Source organism: Microtus oregoni, unplaced genomic scaffold (genome assembly GCF_018167655.1).
Source record: "Microtus oregoni isolate MIOR12 unplaced genomic scaffold, Mior012 000169F_ref0000294, whole genome shotgun sequence".
NCBI classification, from domain to species: domain Eukaryota; kingdom Metazoa; phylum Chordata; class Mammalia; order Rodentia; family Cricetidae; genus Microtus; species Microtus oregoni.
This window is the reverse complement of record NW_024544825.1, coordinates 137,896-161,299: the sequence shown is the minus strand read 5'-3', so window position 1 is coordinate 161,299 and position 23,404 is coordinate 137,896.

The following is a 23,404-nucleotide window of genomic DNA, read 5'->3' as shown; positions in this document are numbered from 1 at the left end:
CAGCCATCTTCAATAAGCCAAATAAAATTCCAAATAAAATATTGAAAGCTGAAAATGTGACCACACTGTAAAGAGCAACAAAGATCCAGCAAACACTGTAACCCAACCTTTTCTTCCTAAATACATGCATGCATACCTATGTATATATATATATATATATATATATATATATATGATATATTTGCATAACAACATGTTTTATGTATACCATAGGATAAATGAACCACTGCTACAATAAGAAACCCATGAAATATAAAACACAGTACTTTAGTGAGTACACAAATAAAAACTTAAAAATTTGTAAATAGAGACTGTGCTTTCATTTTCTGGCCTCCCAGACCTGAATAATCACAGAGAAATTAAATTAATTACAAAATTGTTTGTCCAATGGATCAGGAGTATGCCTATCTAGCTCTTATATGTTAAATTAACATACCACACTATGCTGTGGCTTACTGGTAATGCCCTGGCATTTTTTTCTTTGGTGGTTACATGGCATCTGCCTGACTCTGCCGTATTTCTCCTTACATTCTGTTCAGTTTTCCTGCCTAGCTTTATTCTGCCCTGCAATGGGCCAAAGCAGATTCTTTATTAAGTAATGGTAATAAAACATATTCACAGCATACAGAGGGGAATCTCACATCATTTCCTCTTTTCTTTTTATTTATTTATTTATTTAAAAAAATTTCTGCCTCCTCCCCTCCTTCCACTCCTCTCCCTCGCCTTCCACTTCTCTCCCCCTCCTCCCCTCCTCCCACTCCTCTCCCCCTCCCCACTCTTTTCCCCCTCCCCCCACCCTCTCCCCCTCCCCCAACTCCATTCCCCCTCCCTCTCCAGTCTGAAGAGCACTCCAGATTCCCTGCCCTGTGGGAAGTCCAAGGTGCTCCCCGCTCCTTTTCTGTCTAAATATAAAGGGAAGGTTTTAACTTTAACATAGTAAGATTACATATAACAAAACAAGTATCAAGAAGGAATTGCAGTAACAATAGTCTATTGGTATCTGGCAAAATTAAAGAAAATATTCTATCACCTATTTTACCTTTGTGAGTTTAAAGTTTTATATCTAATTTATCTTTCATCATAATTAAGGAAAACTTTAACTGTCTTCAACTCCATCAAAGACCCTAGAAGGATACATTACCTCGGTTAGCAGGACATACATTGTAAGCAACTTCTAAAACTCTAGAATTTACAGAGATACCTTGCTGCCTGGACAGTCACCCAAAGTTCTTCTGTGATATTGGGGCATTCATCTTCAGCTTACAGGCCCATAATATCTGGCAGACTTTTCCCTGAAGCAGGAAATTTGAAAGACTGTTATACCTATATTGGTAGTTTGTCAGTTGCTTTCTTCTGAGTCCTGCAGAATGTTGGACAGACTGTTTCATGAAGCAGGGATCTTGAAGGACTGCCTCATCTTCTTTTAGAAAGTTCAGCAATCATTTTCTGTGGGTCCTGCATGTCCAGTTTATACAGCATATCATCAAGCAGTCCAAGCAAGAGCAGTTTATTGCCTAAATGGCTAGCCTTTTCACATGGAAGGCAAATTCCATAAGGAGTTTTTTCAATACTCATCTGCTGTGGGAGAATGCTCTTATACACTGTAAAAATTTGCCATTCATGTTAGTTTAATAAAATGCTGATTGACCTGTAGCCAAAGTATTGGTAGGACAACAAGACAAAGAAAATACTGGGAAGAGGAAAGGGAGAGACTCAGTCACTAGCCAGGTGCAAAGGAAGCAATATGAGAATGCCTCACTGTTAAAAGGTATCAAGCCACATGGCTAACATAGAAAAGGGTTATGGGTTAATTTAAGTTGTAAGAGCTAGTTAATAATAAGCCTGCGCTAATAGACCAAACAGTTTATAATTAATATAAGCCTCTGTATGTTTCTTTGGGACTGAACAGCTATTAGACCAGGCAGAACAGAAATGCCTGTTTACACCCATGAATCTCTTTGAAGTAATTGGTTCTGCCAGAAGCAGATATGACTCACTGTTGAGAAAATTTTAAGTTCTTAAAATCTTTTACGTGTCACATTCTGGAGGTCTTTAAATTGTTGAAGATTTTATATCTGACTGAAATATATCTCATATATCTAGGAAGTCTAACTAGCATAACTAGACATTTGACTATTATAAATGACTACCTATTAATCTGTAATTTTTAATTATATATTATATTTTTAAATGAGCTCTATAAACATAATAGCTTAAACAAGAGTATATATATATATATATATATATATATATATATTAAAACTGACCTTAAATTAGGATCAATAAAGCTAAGTCTATACCAATGTATTTACTTCTATATCATGTCCCCCTCCAATATTTTTTTTGAAAGGGATTGACTATGATCTTTATCCACTTATAATCAAACCACTTTAAATGAAAAGAAACATTTATAAACAATCATTTTGGGAATTTTGGTGTAGTTTTTTCCAGACTGCTTCCTGCTATTTGTTGGGTGAAGTATTTTGAGGATTCATGGAGACCTTTTAAGGAGTCTTCTTCCATCAAACTACATTAACATGGAAGGAATCCACAGGTGCCCATTCTCTGTAGAAACAAAAGCAGAACTTCTTTTCTAGAGCAACATACCCTTAGAGTCAAATTTTGAAGTGAAGATATCTTTAAAATATATATGTTGATTTACCTTAGGAGCCCCCAGAATAAAATATTTTTTAAAACAGTTAACTCATTAACAGTCAAAAATCCAAAGAAAACACAATAATATACATAATCCAGACTCTCTGTGTATATTCCATCTTTATGTGACTTATTTTTTACTCTTACGTTTTAATATTAATTTTATTATCTTTACTCTTTTAATCTATGACTGTCTGTACTCTGTGTACTCTTTCTTTTCTCTCTCCTAAGCCTGTACATTAATCCAATACTGTGATCCATTAGGAGGTCTTTTTTTGTCTGAATCTGTCTTATTGTGTATCTGTAATCATTTTCTGACCAGGAGAGGTTTTTTTAATGCTATGCATGTGTGGCTAAGACTAATGTTTTGTCTTTGCCTGTTGGCTTCACCCTGTCCAACATGGTGGAGGTATGTCCACTGTCTCTGTGAACCATGCTCAATGCCCTAGCTCCAGAGATACAGAGGGTCTTTGTCATTGTTAAACAATTTATAACTCTCTGCTCACAAACCCCATTTAAGTGCTCTGTAGCAGGACTGCTCAAAAGAGCTAGAGTCATTTGTGGTCTCAGCATGAACCAAAACTCCATCTCTTAAAGAAGTGGTGCCTCTGCTCAACACCAGCAAATAGAACCTCTCTGAAAAAGTGCAGCAACCCAGATGCTTCAATTGACTCCCACTTTGTGCATGTAGAAGCCCCCCCCCCTTTAAAGCTTTCTTAGGCTTTATGTGGATGTATGCTGCCAAAGGCTTGGTGCCATAATGTAAATGCAATAATAAAATAGCTAAACAAGAGTAATTAGATTCAGGGATCTTGTTTTGAAAAGAAAAAAATATGAAAAACTGAAGGATGATGCTCTTGTACACTGCAAAGATTTGTCATTTGTACTGGTTGGCCAGTAACCAGGCAGTACGTATATGTGGAGTGACGAGACTAGGAGAATTCTGGGAAGAAGAAAGCCAGCATCACAGTCATCAGCCAGATGGTGAGAAAGCAAGATAAGAATGCTTCACTGAAGGTTGGATAGGGAAGCAGGGAAGCACATATCTTAATTAAGGGAGCCATCTTAGGGTTGGCAAGAGACTTGGACCTAGAGGGGCTCCCAGGTGCCCAAAGCGAGGTCCCCAGTTAGTTCCTGGGGCAGCTGAGGATAGGGAACCTGAAATAACCCTATCCTATAGCCATACTGATGAATATCTTGCATATCACCATAGAACCTTCATCTGGCGATGGATGGAGATAGAGACAGAGACCCACATTGGAGCATTGGACTGAGCTCCCAAGGTCCCAATGAGTAGCAGAAGGAGGGAGAACATGAGCAAAGAAGTCAGGACCACGAGGAGTGCACCCACCCACTGAGACAGTGGGGCTGATCTATTGGGAGCTCACCAAGGCCAGCTGGACTGTGACTGAAAAAGTATGGGATAAAACCGGACTCTCTGAATATGGCAGACAATGAGGGCTGCTGAGAAGCCAAGGTCAATGGCACTGGGTTTTGATCCTACTTCAGGTTCTGGCTTTGTGGGAGCCTAGCCAGTTTGGATGTTCACCTTCCTAGACCAGGATGGAGGGGGGAGGACTTTGGACTTTCCACAGGGCAGGGAACACTGACTGTTCTTCAGACTGGAGAGGGAGGGGGAGAGGAGTGAGGGAAGGGGGAGAGGAAGGGGGGAGGGGGAGAGGAGTGGGAGGCTGGGAGGAGGCAGAATTTTTTTTTTCAAGAAAAAAAATAAAAATTAAAAAAAAAGAATGCTTCACTGAGAAAAGGTTGAATGCATTGGCACAGGAGACCACTTCCTAAATATAACTTCAGTAGCACAGACACTGAGAGAAACAAAACGATAAATAACAATAAATGTGACCTCCTGAAACTGAAAACCTTCTGTGAAGCAAAGGACATGGTCAACAAGACAAAATGACAACGTATTTTGGAATGGGAAAAGATCTTCATTAATCCCATATCAGACATAAGTCTGATCTCCAAAATATACAAAGAACTCAAGAAATTGGTCATCAAAAGAACAAATAAACCAATAAATAAAATGGAGTACAGACCCAAACAGAGAACTCTTAACAGGGGAATCTAAAATGGCTGAAAGAGACTTAAGGAAATATTCAAGATCCTTAGTCATCAGAGAAATGCAAATCAAAACAACTCTGAGATTCCATCTTACACCTGTAAGACTGTCCTAGATCAGAAACACTGATGACAACTTACGCTGGAGAAGTTGTAGGGAAAAGGGAACACTTCTGCATTACTGGTGGGAATGCAAGCTGGTACTGCCCCTTTGGATGTCAGTGTGGTGATTTCTCAGAAAATTAGAAACAACCTTCCTCAAGACCCAGTAATACCACTTTTGGGTATATATCCAAAGGATGCTCAATTGTGCCACAAGAACATGTGCTCAACTATGTTCATAGCAGCATTGTTTGTCATAGCCAGAAACTGGAAACAACCTAAATACCCCTCGACCAAAGAATGGATAAGGAAAATGTGATACATTTACACAATGGAGTAATACACAGCAGTAAAAAATAATGACATCTTGAAATTTGCAGAAAAATGGATGGAGCTAGAAAACATCATTTTGAGTGAGATAACACAGATACAGAAAGACAAGTATCACATGTACTCACTGACAAGTGGTTTTTAAACATAAAATAAAGAAAATCAACCCACAAATCACAATCCCAGAGAACTTAGGCAACAATGAGGACACAAAGAGAGGCATACATTGATCTACATGGGAAGTAGATTTCTACATGATTTCTACATGGGAAGTAGAAAAAGACAAGATCTACTGGGTAAACTGGGAGCATGGGGACCTTGCGTGAAGGTTGAATGGGAGGGGAGGGGCAGGAGGGAAGCAGAGAAATATGTAGAGCTCAAAAAATCAATGATAAACAAACAAACAAACAAATAAATAAATAAAAGAGGTAGTTATTAACAAGTCTGATCAATAGACCAAACAGTTTATAATTAATATAATCCTCTGTGTGTTTCTTTGGGACTGAATGGCTTCTGAACTGGACAGGAAAGAAACTTCTGTCTATAAATGTTGCCTAAACATTTGGTAAGAATTTCCACACAAAGCCCGAGAAAGCTTTTAATAAAAGGATTCTAGACAGACAAGAAGAGTCAAGAACAGTTTTTGGGAACTGTCTTTTCTTTAGTAGACTCTGATGGCTGCAAGCAGAGGCACAGCTCCTTTATGAAAGGCTTCCTGACTCAGCATTTTAGCAGCAAAAACTGAGCAACTCTTTTAAGTGGTCCTGCCATCAAACACTTAAATGGTGTTTATAAACAGCGTCAGGTTGCTTGGGAGTGGCATGGACTTAGAAACTCCACACAGATATTAAAAAAAAAATATGTCCCCTGCTAGTACTTCCACTGTGAAGATAGACTTCCAAACAGCTAAGGAATGGAGTGGAGGCAGCTGCAAAAGCAGCAGCTTTATTCTCATCCCTATTGCTTAGCAGGTTAAAAACTCGTGCTCAGAAAAAAAGTAGTAGAGATATACAGGAAAGACAGATTAATACAAAAAACAAAACCTTTAAAGACTGTACATTGTGTTTAAAAATATAGGCTTGGGAGAGAAAATAAAAAAGGATTTAGAAAGTCATTAAATAAAAGAGAAGTCGGGTGTGGTGGCACATGCCTTTAATCACAGCACTTGGAGGAAGAAGCAGGTGGATCTCTGTGAGTTTGAGGCCATCATGGGCTACAGAGTGAGTTCCAGGACAGCCAAAGATATCCAGAGAAAACTTGTCTCAAAAACCCAAAAATTAAAAAAAAAAATAAAACAAAAGAAATAGAGTTTTAGCCGGGCGATGGTGGCGCACGCCTTTAATCCCAGCACTCGGGAGGCAGAGGCAGGCGGATCTCTGTGAGTTCGAGACCAGCCTGGTCTACAGAGCGAGTTCCAGGACAGGCTCCAAAGCCACAGAGAAACCCTGTCTCGAAAAACCAAAAAAAAAAAAAAAATAGAGTTTTAAAAATCCACATAAAGATGGAAAATACACAGAGAATTTGGATACTGTAATTATATTGTCTTTGAATTATGTGACTGCTGATGAAGGAGCAACAGCTGCTAAAAGACATTTGTTTATAAATGCTGCTGGATCCCTCCAACCTATATATTTTTAAAATGCAATTTAAGTAAACAATTTTACTGTGGAAAAGAGGCTTTGTTTTTGTTTTCACAGGAAGAGAGAGGCTGCAGATTCATTCTGTGTTAAGAAAAATAAAGTTTGATCAAGGAAGATCCCCTGAAAAATCTCCAATAGGAGTGGATGGCCCAGAAGATTCAACATTTTAGAGCACCTCTGTTCCAGTTTCCTCTGATACCTACATCCAGAACAGCTTCAAGACTGCTGGTTTAAGTGATCCAGCCTCAAAGAATACTCTAGTCAGTATGTAACTATAATCCTAATTTATGGGGTTCTCCATAAGATTATCAGTTCTCCTAATCTTCAGGAAATAGCCAAGAAACTATGCCCAAATCCCCCCAAAATGGATTATGTATGTTTGCTTTTGTTTAGATTTTATGTTATAAGTTTTTATGGATAATGGTCAGGAAGAAAAGATAAACAAAGGAGAATTGATTCGGGGTCTTTTTTTTGAAAAAAAATGGAAATGCCATTTTACACTGTAAAGATTTGTCATTTTTATTGGTTTAATAAACTACTGATTGGCCAGTAACCAGGAAAGAAGTATAAGCAGAGCAACCAGACTAAGAGAATTCTGGGAAGAGGAAGTCAGAAAGGCAGCCACCAGTCAGATGCAGAGGTTGCAAGTTGAGAATGGCTCATTGAGAAAAGATACCAAGTCACGTGGCTAATATAGACCAGAATGATGGGTTAATTTAAGTTGTAAGAGCCAGTTAATAATAAAGCTTGAGCTAATAAGCCAAAAATTTATATTTAATATCTTCTGTGTGTTTCTTTGGGACTGAACAGCTATGGGACTAGGCTTCTCTCTGCACACATCTGTATATGGTAAACTGTAATATCATGTATGGGTCCCCAGAGCTAAAGATGCTTTAAGAAGAAAAATTATGAATGTCTGAAATATATAAGTATGTCATATATAACTGTAACTGTATATATATATATATATATATATATATATATATATATATATATATGCTGTGACTGGATCAGCAAGATCCAAAAGCTTCAGGCTACTTTGTCTTCATTTCTTCACTTCCAGTTTTCCTCTGAAATTCTTCTAACCCTCCACACAGAGTTTGATTACAATATGTGAAGCATTTGACCATCAGATCTTTGACAGACAGTGTCCTGCAGGGGATATTTGATAACTTCTCAAATTTCTAGGAGTTATCCTAATCAAACACCAGCACAAAAAGTCATAGAGGTGCTTAAATAGGCTTACAGATCTCACAAAGAGAAAAGAGAAACACTGTAAAAATAGTGTGCAAAATGAAACTAGCTTATTCAAAATAATATGGATTCACTTGCATCCCATGGAACTGGAGTTACCGATATTTGTGAGCATCATCACATTAGTGATAGAAACAAAACTCAGAACCCCTGGAAGAGTAGCAAACGGTCTTAACTGCTGATCTATCTCTCTAGGCCCTATTACAACAATTTTATATTCATTATTATGTCACTGTCTTCAGACAGGTGCAGTTGGAGGTAGACAGTGTTATTGGAGGAACATCTGAAAATGATGATTAAAATCCCAGCTTTGGTTCCATTTCAGAGTTACTTCTAAAATAAATGTTTACATAATAACACATAAACAAAATTATTATTTGAAAGACAAGAACAAAATAATGTATGTGATTATTTATGTACTTAAATAAATATGAAAATGCTTGATAACTAGTACTATGTCTATGAGAAGTAGTAGAAAAGAAGAAAATTGTTTTCATCAGTACTTTATTCTTTCCATGGATCTCTTACCTCTACTTTTCATTCTTATACACTATCTAAAACTTTGGGCTACCATCTCCAAGTTTCAAACTTAGATTTTCCTCCAACACAGCTTTCACTACCACACTGGCCACTGTCATTTCCAGTAATAATGGAGACTTACTCTTAGGAAATGGAACTCATATAAATGAGCTGGCACCAAAAGAATCTTCTTTCTCTATGTTTTCTGTAAGTTGAAGAAGTTACCAAGAAGGCCTAGGTGGAAAATAGTGTCTTGTGAATTTCTGAGGCTGAAAATCTTTTTTTTTTTTAAGTTTTTTTTTTTATTAAGAAAAAAAGAAAAAAAAAACATAAACAAGAAACAAGTTTCCACCTCCTCCCAGCCTCCCATTTCCCTCCCCCTCCTCCCACCCTTCTCCCCCTCTTCCCACCCTTCTCCCCCTCCCCCCACTCCTCCCCCCCTCCCTCTCCAGTCCACAGAGCAGTCCGGGTTGCCTGCCCTGTGGTAAGTCCTAGGTCCTCCCCCCTCCGGCCATATCTAGGAAGGTGAACATCCAAACTGGCTAGGCTTCCACAAAGCCAGCACATTAAGTAGGATCAAAACCCCGTGCCATTGTCCTTGGCGTCTCATTAGCCCTCATTGTTCGCCATGTTCAGAGAGTTCGGTTTTATCCCATGCTTTTTCGGTCACAGTCCAGCTGGCCTTGGTGAGCTCCCAGTAGATCAGCTCCACTGTCTCAGTGGGTGGGTGCACGCCTCGTGGTCCCGACTTCTTTGCTCATGTTCTCCCTCCTTCTGCTCCTCATTGGGATCTTGGGAGTTCAGTCCAGTGCTCACGTGTGGGTCTCTGTCTCTATCTCTATCCATCACCAGATGAAGGTTCTATGATGATATGCAAGATATTCTTCAGTATTGCTCTAGGATAGGGTCATTTCAGGTTCCCAATCCTCAGCTGCCCAAAGAACTAACTGGGAACCTCATGTTGGGCACTTGGGAGCCCCTCTAGGGTCACATCTCTTGCTCACCCTAAAGTGGTTCCCTTAACTAAGAATTGTGGTTCCATGCTCCCCTATCCACCTTTCCTTTATCCCAATTCTCCTGATTCCCCAAGTCCCCCCTCCTTCCCTTCTACCTTTTCTCTCCCCATCTCCCCTTACCCCCATCCAACCCCACCCCACCCCCAAGATCCTAATTTTCTCCCCGGCAATTTGGTCTACTTCCCTTAGCCAAGAGGATAACTATATGTTTTTCCTTGGGTTCACCTTCTTACTTAGCTTCTTTAGGTTCACCTATTGTAGACTCCGTGACCCTTATTTATGGCTAGAAACCAATTATGAGCGAGTACATCCCATGTTCATCTTTTTGGGTCTGGGACACCTCACTCAGGATAGTGTTTTCTATTTCCATCCATTTGCATGCAAAATTCGAGAAGTCATTGTTTTTTACCGCAGCGTAGTACTCTAGCGTGTATATATTCCATACTTTCTTCATCCATTCTTCCATTGAAGGGCATCTAGGTTGTTTCCAGGTTCTGGCTATTACAAATAATACTGCTATGAACATAGTTGAACAAATGCTTTTGTCATATGATAGAGCATCTCTTGGGTATATTCCCAGGAGTGGTATTGCTGGGTCCAGGGGTAAGTTGATCCCGAATTTCCTGAGAAACCGAAACACTGACTTCCACAGTGGTTGCACAAGATTGCATTCCCACCAGCAATGGATGAGGGTACCCGTTCCTCCACAGCCTCTCCAGCAAAGGTTATCCTTGGTGTTTTTGACTTTAGCCATTCTGACAGGTGTAAGATGATATCTCAAAGTTGTTTTGATTTGCATTTCCCTGATTGCTAAGGAAGTTGAGCACGACTTTAAGTGTCTTTTGGCCATTTGAACTTCCTCTGCTGAGAATTCTCTGTTCAGTTCAGTGCCCCATTTTTTAATTGGGTTAATTAGCATTTTAAAGTCTAGTTTCTTGAGTTCTTTATATATTTTGGAGATCAGACCTGAGGCTGAAAATCTAATTTCATTTTTATAAGAGAAAGTGCATTCATTTCAAAATCATGTAAATTCAAGAAACCATTTATTTAATGTTTTCTAATAACATGTCTCTTAATTTGATGAGTGGGTTACTTTGCTGTTATGAGCAATTTCAGATTTATAAAAGTATATTTGTTTGTTTTGCCTTTGTTTGCTAGACTTTGGGAGTCTTGTCCCAATCTCCAAAGCCATTCTTAGGTCTTGAAGTGCTTTCTTTGTGTTTTTATTTGCTTCTCAGTGTTGGGTTTTATATTTCAAAATATGACCCAATTTTAACTGTAACATGGAAAGGTGAGAATATAATTTATTTCTTCTGCACATGGGTATCTAATACCATGAACATTAATTGAAGATACTGTACCCTTTCTCCAATGTGTGTCTTTGTAATTTGTCTTGGAAATCAATTAAATATAAACTTTTGTGTTTATGTGTAGGCCCTCTATTGCAATTCATGGGTTTAAATGTCTGTTTCTAAGCCTATGAGCTATGGCAATTTTGTTATCACTGTTTTTGCAGTATACTTAAAAATCAGTGCAGTGGCTCCAACATTGCTGTTTATATTTATTATTTTCAAGATTACATTTGTGTGGTGGTATGAAAGTGAATGCCCACTAAAGGTAGTGGCACTATTAGAAGGTTTAGCCCTATCTTAGTACGTATGGTCATGTTGCAGAAAGTCTGTCACTATAACGGTGGTCTTTGAAGTTTTATATGCTCAAGTTATACCCAGTATGACACACAGTCTTTTTCTGCTGCTTGAAGATCAAGATATAGAACTCTCAGTTACTTCTCCAACACCATGCCTGCCTAAATACCACCATGTTGTACCATGGTGATAATGGACAAAACCTCTGAACTACAACTAAAACACCCTAACTAGATGTTTTCCTTTATAAGACTTGCTGTGGTCATGGTATCTCTTCACAGTAATAAAGCCATAATTATGACACTGATAATCTTGAAAATAATTGATTATATTATTGTATTATAAATTATTTGAGAGACTGTTAAAGTTATACCTTAATAGTTTTTTATTATTATGATAAAATGCCACAACTAAAAGCAACTTGGGGAATAAAGGGTGTATTTCATCTTATAGCTTATACTCCACCATCCAGGGAAGTCAGGGCAGGAACCTGGAAGAAGGAACTGATGAAGAGACCATGAAGTAGTATTTCTGAAAGACTTACACATATTGGATTGTTCAGTTTGGCTTCTTACAGCATCTAGGAACATCATCTCAGGAGAGCACCTCTCATAGTGAGCTGGTCCTTCTCACATCAATCAATGTCAAGAAAATGCACCACAGGCTTGACCACAGGTGCATCTGGTGGAGCCATCTCCTCAATTGAGGTTACCTCTTCCAAAATAACCCTAACTTGCACCAAACTGACACAAACTAGCCACTATATGTTATTATTTTATCAAATTCATTGAGATTTTTTTTGTGTAAGGTAAAAAAAAAATTATCAACTCAAACCCCCACAATATCTCAGAATGTCTACATCCTTGATGCTGACAACAGGCAATGAAATAACTTTGGAAAAGTTTCTGGGTATGAGAGACACAATATTTTCATCCATTAAAGACAACAATTATAGAGCTTGGGCACATTAATATTAATTTGAATACCTCCTAATTTATTCATGAGTTAGTCCTCAGATAGATACATGCTCTATTTGAACTATTCCCACTTGGATAAGCATTTCTAGTTCCTTTTGCAACTGTCTTCTTGACTGACAGAGGCAGGTGTCATAGTTTCTGTTGTACTGTTTTAATCTCTTAATGTATTTTTAGCTCTTGCATAATCCTCTGGATAAAAACCAGACTTGCTCATGATGCTTTCCTTTTGGAAGTCTGTAAATGACAAAATGATAGGCAGGTGGGAGTTTACATATAGTACAAACTGAAACGAAAACACACAGCAACTCTGTCAGACCTTTTATAGACTTTATGATTTATTGTGCCACTGACACCAAAATAGCAACAAATAGTTGGAGTCCATAAAAAAAGCAAACGATTTGTCCCAACTTGACAAATTGGGAAAGATGCAAGTTTAATCTTATCATGACCTTCAGGCTCAACATGTTCCCCTTCACACACACTTTCATGTTGAACTCCAGAAATCATAGTTACATGTCTTTGTTAAAGTTTCACATACTATACTGTCATAGAGGAAATATGCATTGTTAACTAATTTACATGAGATTATTGAGTAAAATGTCTTCTGCATATAATCTTTCATATTTTCTTTTCCTTTTTAAAAGAAGATTTGTTTCTTGGTTGCATAGTTTACTAGTGGTATGATATCAGTTATTGAACAACATATTATTGTAATTATTCAAATTAAACTTCACACTAAAAATACATCTGACTATATCACTCCAAGAATGCTCTAGTAGATCATTTAGTTTTATTTAAAAGAGTACATTTTGCATAGGGATAGGTCTTTGTATTTCTAATAAGACTGTATATGCTTCAAAAAAAGGACTGATATTTTGATCTTTTGAATAAGAAAAATATAGATTCAGTAAAAATAAACACTTTCTATAAAATTTACCATATAAAAGCACAACTTTATTATTTTGTTTTGATTTGCTTGTTCTTGTTGATGAGAGCAGGATTTAGTAGAGGCTTTATTTTAATCATTGTGTTTTTATTTAGATTTTTGTTTGGCATGGGAGATAGTATAATACTTTTGTTGCATGCTTTTTCTTTTACACTATTGGAAGGAGTAATGGTACTGTGGTTCATAGATACATGATACAATTATTTCTCCTAGAAGACAAATGATGGACATTAATTAAGTGGCCCTTTATTCTGTGGGACAACATTTAGTAGTCATTTCATGACAGGGGCCAAGTGGAGAACTGAGGCAATTATCCTCATCCTCTGGCCTCAAAACTCAATTACTGCTATCTGAATTATCCACATAATGGCTTTAATTCTACCTAGCGCTTTAGGCTATCACTTTAAGGCAGTTTTCACTGCTAAGATGAGTCTATTCCTTTATTAAACACTTATTAATCTGACTGTCAAGGTAATCATTACATTTTAGCTACTCATTCTGCAGTTTGCTTGTAATGAGATGTTTATAATGTTTTCAGAGAGTAAATTGTAACGTTGGCTGTACATTTTTTAATAGAATAATGCCATATTTCAAAATGTTATTTACCTTCTTCAGTCAAAGATTTTTCACACAGGTCAATGAATGTATAGAACTTCATTTTAATTAAGAATCATATATATATATATATAGACTATTAAGTGGAAATAGTCCTTTTGACTCCTAAAAAACCCAAAGAAAGACATTTTAATGGTCCAATGGGATCTTTGTGTTTCCAAAAATCTCAGAGAAATTGTGAAATATAGAATCCAATATAGCTGAACCATTTGTCAAGTTGTTTGGTGTAGCCAGATGCAGCAATTCGTGTGGAAGAGCTATCAACTGTGGACCAGACTAGTATTTCTGAGTGTTCTATAAGACCTGAAACCTCTAGTCCTTATAGGAGATTCAAAGGTAGTAGTGGTAGTAGAACAGTATGGAAGTTATGCTGGATGGAGATAGGAGACCATAGGCATTCTTGATGTGTTCTCAAATACTACAGGGCAAAATAAACATACAACATCTTCAGAATATGTGTTTTTTAAATAGCATATGAAACATTCCCAAATATAGAAACTAAAGTAGATCAAAAAAGATAGCATCCACACATTAAAAAAAAATGAATGAAGCCTCTCTGATGAAAATTATACTAGACATGAAGTAACATTAGGAATCATTTCATTTGTTTTTCCCCTCATGTATTTGTTAACCACTCCCACAAACTCTGCACAACCGTTACCCCAGCACGTCTCTCAGGCAGGACAAATTATAGGTCTAAGGTTTTCCGACCTCTCCACTGTAATCCTTGCCTCATTACAGATGATGTCTTGTCCAGGCTCTGTATCCCTCATTTTTAGGAGGTTTTACTATAGTTACCCTTATAGATTCCTGGGAGTTTCCATTTATTACTGGGTTTCTACCTCACCCCTAAATGCCCTCTAGTTCCAGGTGTCTCTACCAGTACCCTCTCTCTCCACCCCCTACATGTTTCCTGTAATTCTCATCCCCACTCACCTTCAGTCTACCAATGAAATCTATTCTTTTTATTCTTTCCAGAGACATCCATGCATCCCGCATTGAACCCGCCTTGTTATTTAGCCTTTCTGGGACTGTGGACTGGAGCATTATTATCTTTTACTTTAAACCTATTTATAGTTGCTTATTTTTCACTTTTATTCTTTTTAATTCTTGGGGATTTTTGCTCTTTTGTTCTTTGGGGGGGGGCACCTCACCTCCTAAATAAATCACATAGAGGCTTATGCTTTTTTATAAATGCCTGACCTTAGCTTGGTTTGTTTTTTGCCAGCTTTTCTTAACTAATTATCCTAATTACCTTTTCCCTTTGAGCTTTTCCTTACTTTTCTTCTGTGTATCCTACTTTCACTCTTACTCAGTGACTTTCTGTGTACTTGGGTGGCTGGTCCCTAGCATTATCCTCTCCTTGTTCTCTTGCTTCTTACACCTACATGTTGTGTTAGGAGCTGCGGGGCTGTGTCCCTGGCACCCAGCCGCCTGCACGGCTAGCTTTACCTGAAATAATTACACGGAAACTGTATTCTTTTAGACACTGCCTGACCCATTAGTTTCAGTTTCTATTTGGCTAGCTCTTACATATTGATCTAACCCATTTCTATTAATCTGTATAGCCCACGAGCTGGCTTACCAGGAATGATCTTAACCTGCGTCTGCCTGGAGTGGGAGAATCATGGCGACTCCCTGACTCAGCTTCTTTCTCCCAGCATTCTGTTCTGCTTACTCCACCCACCTAAGGGTTGGCCTATCAAGGGGCCTAGGCAGTTTCTTTATTAACAAGAAATCACTCCCACATCACCTACAGGTTTCTCCTCTATATTATTCTGTCTATAATCGCTTCCTATCCTTTGTTCAGCTCTGTATAAGACCATCAGGTGTTTTTGAGAGGCCAAGAATCCCAGCTTCACAAAGTTAAAAAAATGCAGCTTAAACAAAAGAAACACACCTTAAAATAATATTCTACAGCAACCAATATCCACTTAGAAGTGAGTACATAGTATGTTTGTCTTGCTGGGTCTGTTTTAACTAATTCAGAATAATTTTTCTGGTTCCATTCGTTTGCCTACAAATTTTGTGAAGTCATTCTTTAATAGCTGAATAACTCCATTGTACAAATGCATACATTTTTTGTCTATTCTTCACTTGACAGACATCTATGTTACCTCTAGTTTTTGAATAAAGGTGCTGTGAACATAGTGGAACAAGTGTCCTTGTGGTAGTATAGAGTATTCTTTGGGTATAGACTAAAAGTGGTACAGCTGGTTCTTGAGGTAGGTTGATTCTCAAATTCGTGAGAAACTGTCATATTCATTTCCAAAGTTTCTGCAGAGTTTACACTCCCATTGGCAATGCAGGAGTGTTCTTCTTGCTCCATATTATCACCAGCATGAGCTGTCACTTGTATTATTGATTTTAGCTATGCATACAGGTATAACAGAATCTCAGTGTCATTTTGGTTTGCATTTCCATGATACCAAGGATATTGAACACTTATTTGTTTCCAAGCCATTTGAGATTTCTCTGTTGAGAATTCTCTGATTAGATATGTACTTCCTTTTTAAATTGGGCTATTTTGTTTGTTCATGTCTAGTTTAATGAATTATTGCTATATTTTGGATATTAACTCTCAATCAGATATGGAATTGGTTGTCACTGGAGGTTTCTCTCCCACATTCCAGTTCCCCCAACACCACTCTGAGGTTAAATATTAATTACATATTAATTACAAACTGTTTGGCCTATTAGCTCAGGCTTATAATTAATCATCTCTTAAAACTTTAATTAACCCCTTTCAATTATTATGTATTTTACTATAAGGCTTATGGTTTATTACCTCACATCTTGTTCCCCACCAGTCATGTTCCATGGTGGCTGCTGGAATCTCTCTGACTCTACCTTTTTTCTCCCTTTATCTTTTCTTGGATTTCCTGCCTGGCTCTGTTCTGCCTGGCTATTGGCCAAATCAGTTTCTTTATTAATAAATTGTATTAAGACATATTCACAGCATTCAGAAGGGCATCTCACATCATCTTGCCTTTTCTAATTAAAAAGGAAGGTTTTAGCTTTTTAATATAGGAAAATTACATATAACAAAATAGCTAACCAGTAAGAATTATAGTTACAATATTTAGTCTATTTGTATTTGGCAAAATTAAAGAAAATTGTCTATCATCTAGTTTATCTTTGTGAGTCTAAAGTTTCATATCTAATTTATCATTTTTCATAATTATGGAAAACTGTAATTATAACTATTTAGTCTTCAACTCCAGCAAAAACCCACAAAAGATATAATATTACCTAAGTAAATGGGAAGTACATTGTAAGCAATTTCCAAAACTCTAGAAATGATAGAGATATCTGGCTGCCTAAACAGTCACCCAAATTTGCTTGGACCATGACTGTTGTGTATCCTATCCTGATGGATCCTTGAACTCTAAACCAAATCATCAAGAGGTATACTGGTGGGAGGCAAAACCAACAAGGCCTTTGTATAATTATGTAACATGAACGGGGGTTACCTGTTTGTTGTTGTGGTTTTCTGTCCTGCCCAGTACCCTCAACTGTTTAGTCCCAGAGAAAATCACACATAGGTCTCCATAAATTATAAGCTGATTGGCCCCTTAGATCTAGCCTCTCACTGGATGACTTTCATATCTTGATTAACCCATTTTTCTGATCTATGTTAGCCATGTGGTTCAGTACCTTTTTCCAGTGGGGCAGATCACATCCTGCTGCTTCAGTGATCTGGGCAGGAGTGGGAGTAATCAACTTCCTCCTTCCCAGAATTCTCCTGTTCTCATTACATCATTTCTACTTCCTGTCTGGTTTTCCCGCCTATATTTCCTGCCTGGCCAATCAGCACTTATTTATAACATGATTGACAGAATACAGACAATTCTTCTGCACCATAATTAGGATTGTTAATCAGTTTATTAACTATGTTTCAAATAAGCAAGGGAAGCAACTTAAGGGAGAATTATTTAGTCTAACACTTTCAGCCATTTTCCTCCAGTATTGGCTTGAATTATCACTATGGTCCTATGTACAACATCATAATGAAAAGAGGGCATAGCAGAACAAAGAAATTGACAGAAATGAGAGGGCCAGAGTACCATATTCTTCAAAGTCATGGCCCCATGACCTATTTTCTGTCCTCAGGCTCCAGTATCACACTAGCACTGCCTGCTGGTGTGAAGTCATTTAAGCACAAGGTTCTATGTGGAAAAATTTATATTTAACCCATATAAGGATCACTCTGAGTATTTCACTATGACTTTTCTCTTTGATTGTACTAGTTAGTCCATATGGCTTTAGTTTTCAAAAATACCACTCAGTTTCAAGAATCTAATCTGCTTCTGTGATTATTTCTCCTCTGAATTCCATACAACACTCTTTATTAGTTGGAAATTCTGTCACTGTCCATTTGTACAATCAAGATCATTCAACTGAACTCTATTTCCACATCATACTAAATAATAATACTTTTATCTTCTTTGTCTAATATTTAGGTCTGTTCTTAAGTCATTATCCCCAACAAACTCTTTAGTAAACGACCTTTTAAGTTAAAAAATTATTTTGTATTAGAAATAACACTTAATAGACTGAATGGGTTCTATTTTCATATTAATAACAAAGAAAAGAGAACAAGAATTTGGGAGAGAGCAAAGAAGGACAGATGGGAGATATTGGAGGAAAGAAAGGAAAGTATCAGAACGTAATACTCAGCTTAAACACATTAGTAATACACTCAGAGTACCCCAAATGTGTCACCATTAAATTGAAAAAAAAAAGAAATCAAAGCACTTCCCACTGAAGTAATTTTACTTCCTGCCTCCTATCTGTCCTCAGTCCTCTGAAATGTCTATGGTTAATTTTGGTCAGCTAGTGGCTAGCTCTGCCCTCTTACTCAAAGCAAACTTTTTAGTCAGAATGCAATCAAAACATCATATAACAACATTGTTCTCCCAAAATCAGGTTAAAGAAACAGATTCAGTATACAGTAGGATAGTAGTTATAACTATTAAGTGACATCAAGTTGGAACATCAATTCTGACTGTGTGGTGCAGCAGAAGTTCCAGTCTCTGAATGTAAGTGAGATGTTCATAATACTACACACTAAAGGGGAATAGTATACTTATATTTAAATTTTAAAAATTAAAAAAAAACATTTGTGTCTCTTATAACACATAGTCCAAAAAGTATAGGAAGTCACATATCTTTCTCATTACTATCTGATGTAGGTGGGTCTTCTGTCAATGTGTTAATTTTATTGGTTAATGAAGAAACTGCTTTGGCCTTTGATAGGCCAGCCCTTAGGTGGGTAGAGTAGACAGGACAGAATGCTGGGAAGAAGGAAATTGAGGCAGACGCTATAGCTCTCCTCTCCAAGATGGACGCAGGTTAAGATCCTTCCTAGTAAGCCACCACCTCGTGGTGCTATACTCATTAATAAAAATGGGTTAGTCAAGATGTGAGTGTTATCCAGTAAGAGCTAGAGCTAATGGGCCAAACAGTATTTAAAAGAATACAGTTTCCGTGTAATTATTTCAGGTAAAGCTAGTAGGGTGGCGGGATGCAGCCCACCGCTCCTTCTACAACTTTCTCTACAGCCAATTCTCCACATCTATCCATAAAGAAATCCCTCTTTCAGTCTCAAGTCATGAAACTGCACCATCTATTGACCAAGCTTGATTCTATTGTATGTCAACCTTCAAATTTATTCTTCCTGTCCCTTGAAAATTTTACCATTTGACTTGAGCATACTAAACCTAACATTTATTCTTTCATAATTTTTGGGAAATTCAATATGCAGGTAAATCTGTCAATATGCTCACCCCGTTGGCCTGCTACCTCCTTTCTTTCCAATGTTTCTTCCCTCAGACTGTATTTTTTTTATATATTCTCTTCAATGATTATAGTACAGATCTATGGTGTGAGCATTCTGACAGTCAGTAGTGCTACACTAAGCTGTGTAATTATAGCTAGTTGAAATAAAAATTGGATGTATATGCTAAATACAAATAAAATACTCAATAATATTTAAATTATTTTTAATATTTTATAGTTATTTCATGTTGATATGAAAATTTGAAGACATTTGATTAACATATTTATTTATTACTTTTTAATTTATGGTGTAGAATACTGAGATAATTTATGGTTCCAATTGCATTTCTCTTGAATAACTCTAAGCTGGACTTTGCCATTGCTGCAAACTGCATAGTGCCCTCAATCTTGATTCAAAAAAGCTCACTTTTTCAGGGAATGGGGCAAACTAGTAGCATATAAATATGTATTTTATAGCACTAATCAATAAGCTGTTTTACTACTAGTATCTATATTTATTCTTCTAATCTATTGTAGTTCAAAATTCCCTTCATAACCTGATGTGGGAAGGTCATTGGTTAATTAATAAAGAAACTGCTTGGCCTCATAGGTTAGAACACAGGTGGGTGGAATAAACAGAACAGAATGCTGGGAAGAAGAGGAAGTGAGGTAAGATGCCATAGCTCTTCTCTCTGGGGCAGATGCAATGAAGCTTCGACCCAGGATGGACGTAGGCTAGAATCTTCCCAGCAAGCGCACGTTGGGGTGCTACACACATTAATAAAAATGGGCTGGACAGTGTTTAAATGAATACAGTTTGTGTGTTGTTATTTCAGAGTATAAGCTAGCCAGGTGGCCAGGAGCCTGCCTGTGGGAAGAGGCCCACAGCCCCCACAATAACCCCCTTCAGTCCTTAGAAAATTAAACTCATTGTGTACTGCTATACCCTCTTCCTTGCTTTTATCTTGCTTTATGATACTTAAAACCACTTATAACTAAACATAACAATATGAATAAAAGAAATATATGCTTGGTGTGTTCATTGCAACCTTTTTTTTTAAAAACATCAACAGTTTCTAAAAAATTCTCATAAATTCTGCCTACAGTTCATAAAACTTCTAGTTATTGTTCCTTTAATACTCATATTTGACTATCTCTTATTCTTTGCTTCTCTATTTATTAATAATAAACCTAATCTCAGTCTAGCAGAATAATTGTTATTCTTATTTTATGAATAAAAGTTAAGCAATCAGAAGAAATGCTTCACAAATTATATAATATACATATAGATATAACATTTTGCATCCAAACATGAATAATTTTCTGTATTCTGATGTCTTTTGTTAATTGGCTATGACCTTAGACTCTAAAATTATGTTTTGGATTCAATTTCTTGCAATTTACATTATGACAAATGTTTAGAAAGTGTTACCTTTTTTTCTACAGGATTACGCATGTGTTAGAAAATTCTTACCAAGTCTGCAGAAATGTCGGCTACAATACAATTGTAAGAATATTCAAGATATCATTGAAATAGTAAAGAAGAGCAATATATACTTAGGCCTTTAAAACAATGTTACAGTACACATAAAAAATTAAGGACTGTGAAAAGATCAACATAAAAATGACAGACTAAAGACATGCAACATTTATAAATGGATCTAGGTGATAGACCCAATTCATTTGAGGAGTGTGGTGCTTTATATGATGGTTTTCACATAAATGCTTTGGAGTAAAGTCTGAAAGTTTCAAAACAGCTGAATGTCAGAAACATTGATATCTAGAAAGATAACAGATAGATATGTTTATATTATTCAATCATTAAAGGCACTTGACACCAAGCCTGAGAATTTGTACTAGATTCCTGGGACCCGCATAGTAGAAGGATAGAACTAACTCCTGCAGGTTGTCCACTGATAGCCATATGTGCTTTGTGATTCATTCGAGCACTCTTAGACACAAATACACACAATAAGAAAAAAAAGTAACCATGATTTAGAAAAAAAGACAGTGTTAGAATAACAAGAAATAAGAGCATGCCCTAGCACCCAATATGTAGTATCTCAGTGGGAAAAGGGAAGACCTCATCTACCAGGCTGAAAGAATTTCAGTATATTCTATCTAGGTCTACAAAATCTGCAAGCTAACAAAAAATCCCTTCTGAGTTGATGGTGTAACTGACATATTTATAGCTTATATTATTAAAGTTCTTAACACTTTCAATTTAGAATGTGTCTTGATGTATCTTGAGAAGTATCTCATTCTCTGAGTGATCGAACAAAAAGAACAGAAAGACCTGGATATTTTTCTTTCTTCATGATGGAATGGCCTTGTGGTAGTTTGAATGCAATTAACACTCATAAGCTCATAGGAGGTGCCACCATTAGGAGATGGTGGGTTTGTTGGAGCAGTTATGGCCTTGTTGGAGGAAGTGTGTCACTGTGGTGGTGGGCTTTGAGGTCTCATATATGCTCAAGCCACACCTAATGTCTCAGAGCACTCCCTGTTATATGCATATCAAGATATAAAACTCTCAGCTTCTTTTCCAACACCACGTCTCTCCACATAGCACCATGTCTATCATGAGAATAATAGACTAAACTTCTGAAAATGTAAGCCGCCACAATTAAACATGTTTTCTTTTATAAAAATTGCATAGTCTTGGGATCTCATCATAGCAATAGAAACCCTAATTAAGACAGGCCTTTTCTCCAAGGTGCTTTAGAGGTCACCCACCATGAAAATAATGCTCCATCTAAAAATAATTCCATCTAATCATGACAGAATGTACACACTTTGCAGTACTTGATGAATTTTTCTAAATATAGATCATATTTTAAGCTATAATGTTAAAATTTAAGTGATTTCTTGGATTTATCAGCTCATAAATGGATAAAGCTATAAATCAGCAGCAAGAAGAACTGTAGAAAAGCACACAAGACATATATATTGAACAATATATTTTGAGTTTTGAAAGTGTCACTGCAAAAATAAAGAAGTTTGAGAAAGTTCTAAAACTTAATGAAAATAAAAATGCAAAAGGACAAGAAAAATCGAAGGAGAATGTTTCTATATATCAGTGTTTACATTAAAGCACCAGCAAGAGCTCAAATTTAAAAAATTATGATATGCATCAATATCTTAGGAATTAACACATCAAACCCCCAACTTTGAGATGGAAATAAGTAATAATAAAGAAAAGACAAAAAACACCAGAATGAAGACTAAATGAACAATACAAAGTGTAAACATGGCAAAGTGTTGATTATTGGAAAAGATAAAAAAAGATTTAGAGCCCTTTTAGTCAAATTGACTTAAGGAAAAGAAAACAATCATGAATAAAATTAGTGATGAAAAGAAAATACTAAAACATATACCTATCAAATTCAGCAGATCACCTGGCAACGTTTTGAAAATACATTGAAATGTTTAAGTAAGCACTGCCCCTTATGCATAGTTATGCTCATTCAAGCAACCATGATCATACTCAGTATTTATGTGGGGGTCTTCTTGGAAGGAAGAAGGTTTTAGCATAATAGAAAGGGAGGTAAGAAGAGGTAATCCAGGTAAAAATGACCCAGATTTACTATACACATTTACAAAATTGTTAGATAATGAAAACCCCTCCCAATCATTTTAACATTGATGTTAAAAAATAGTACTATCTCAACAAAAACCTTAGATAAATGGATGAATTTTTATCATTAAACTAATAACAATTATCTTCAAAATGTTTCATGAAATAAAAAGTGAAGGAAACCTTACCATTCATAAGGAAGTGGAAATTATCTTGTTTGCCAGAGTTCTAAAATAATGCGAAATAATTAACTGCCTTTTTCCCTAATAT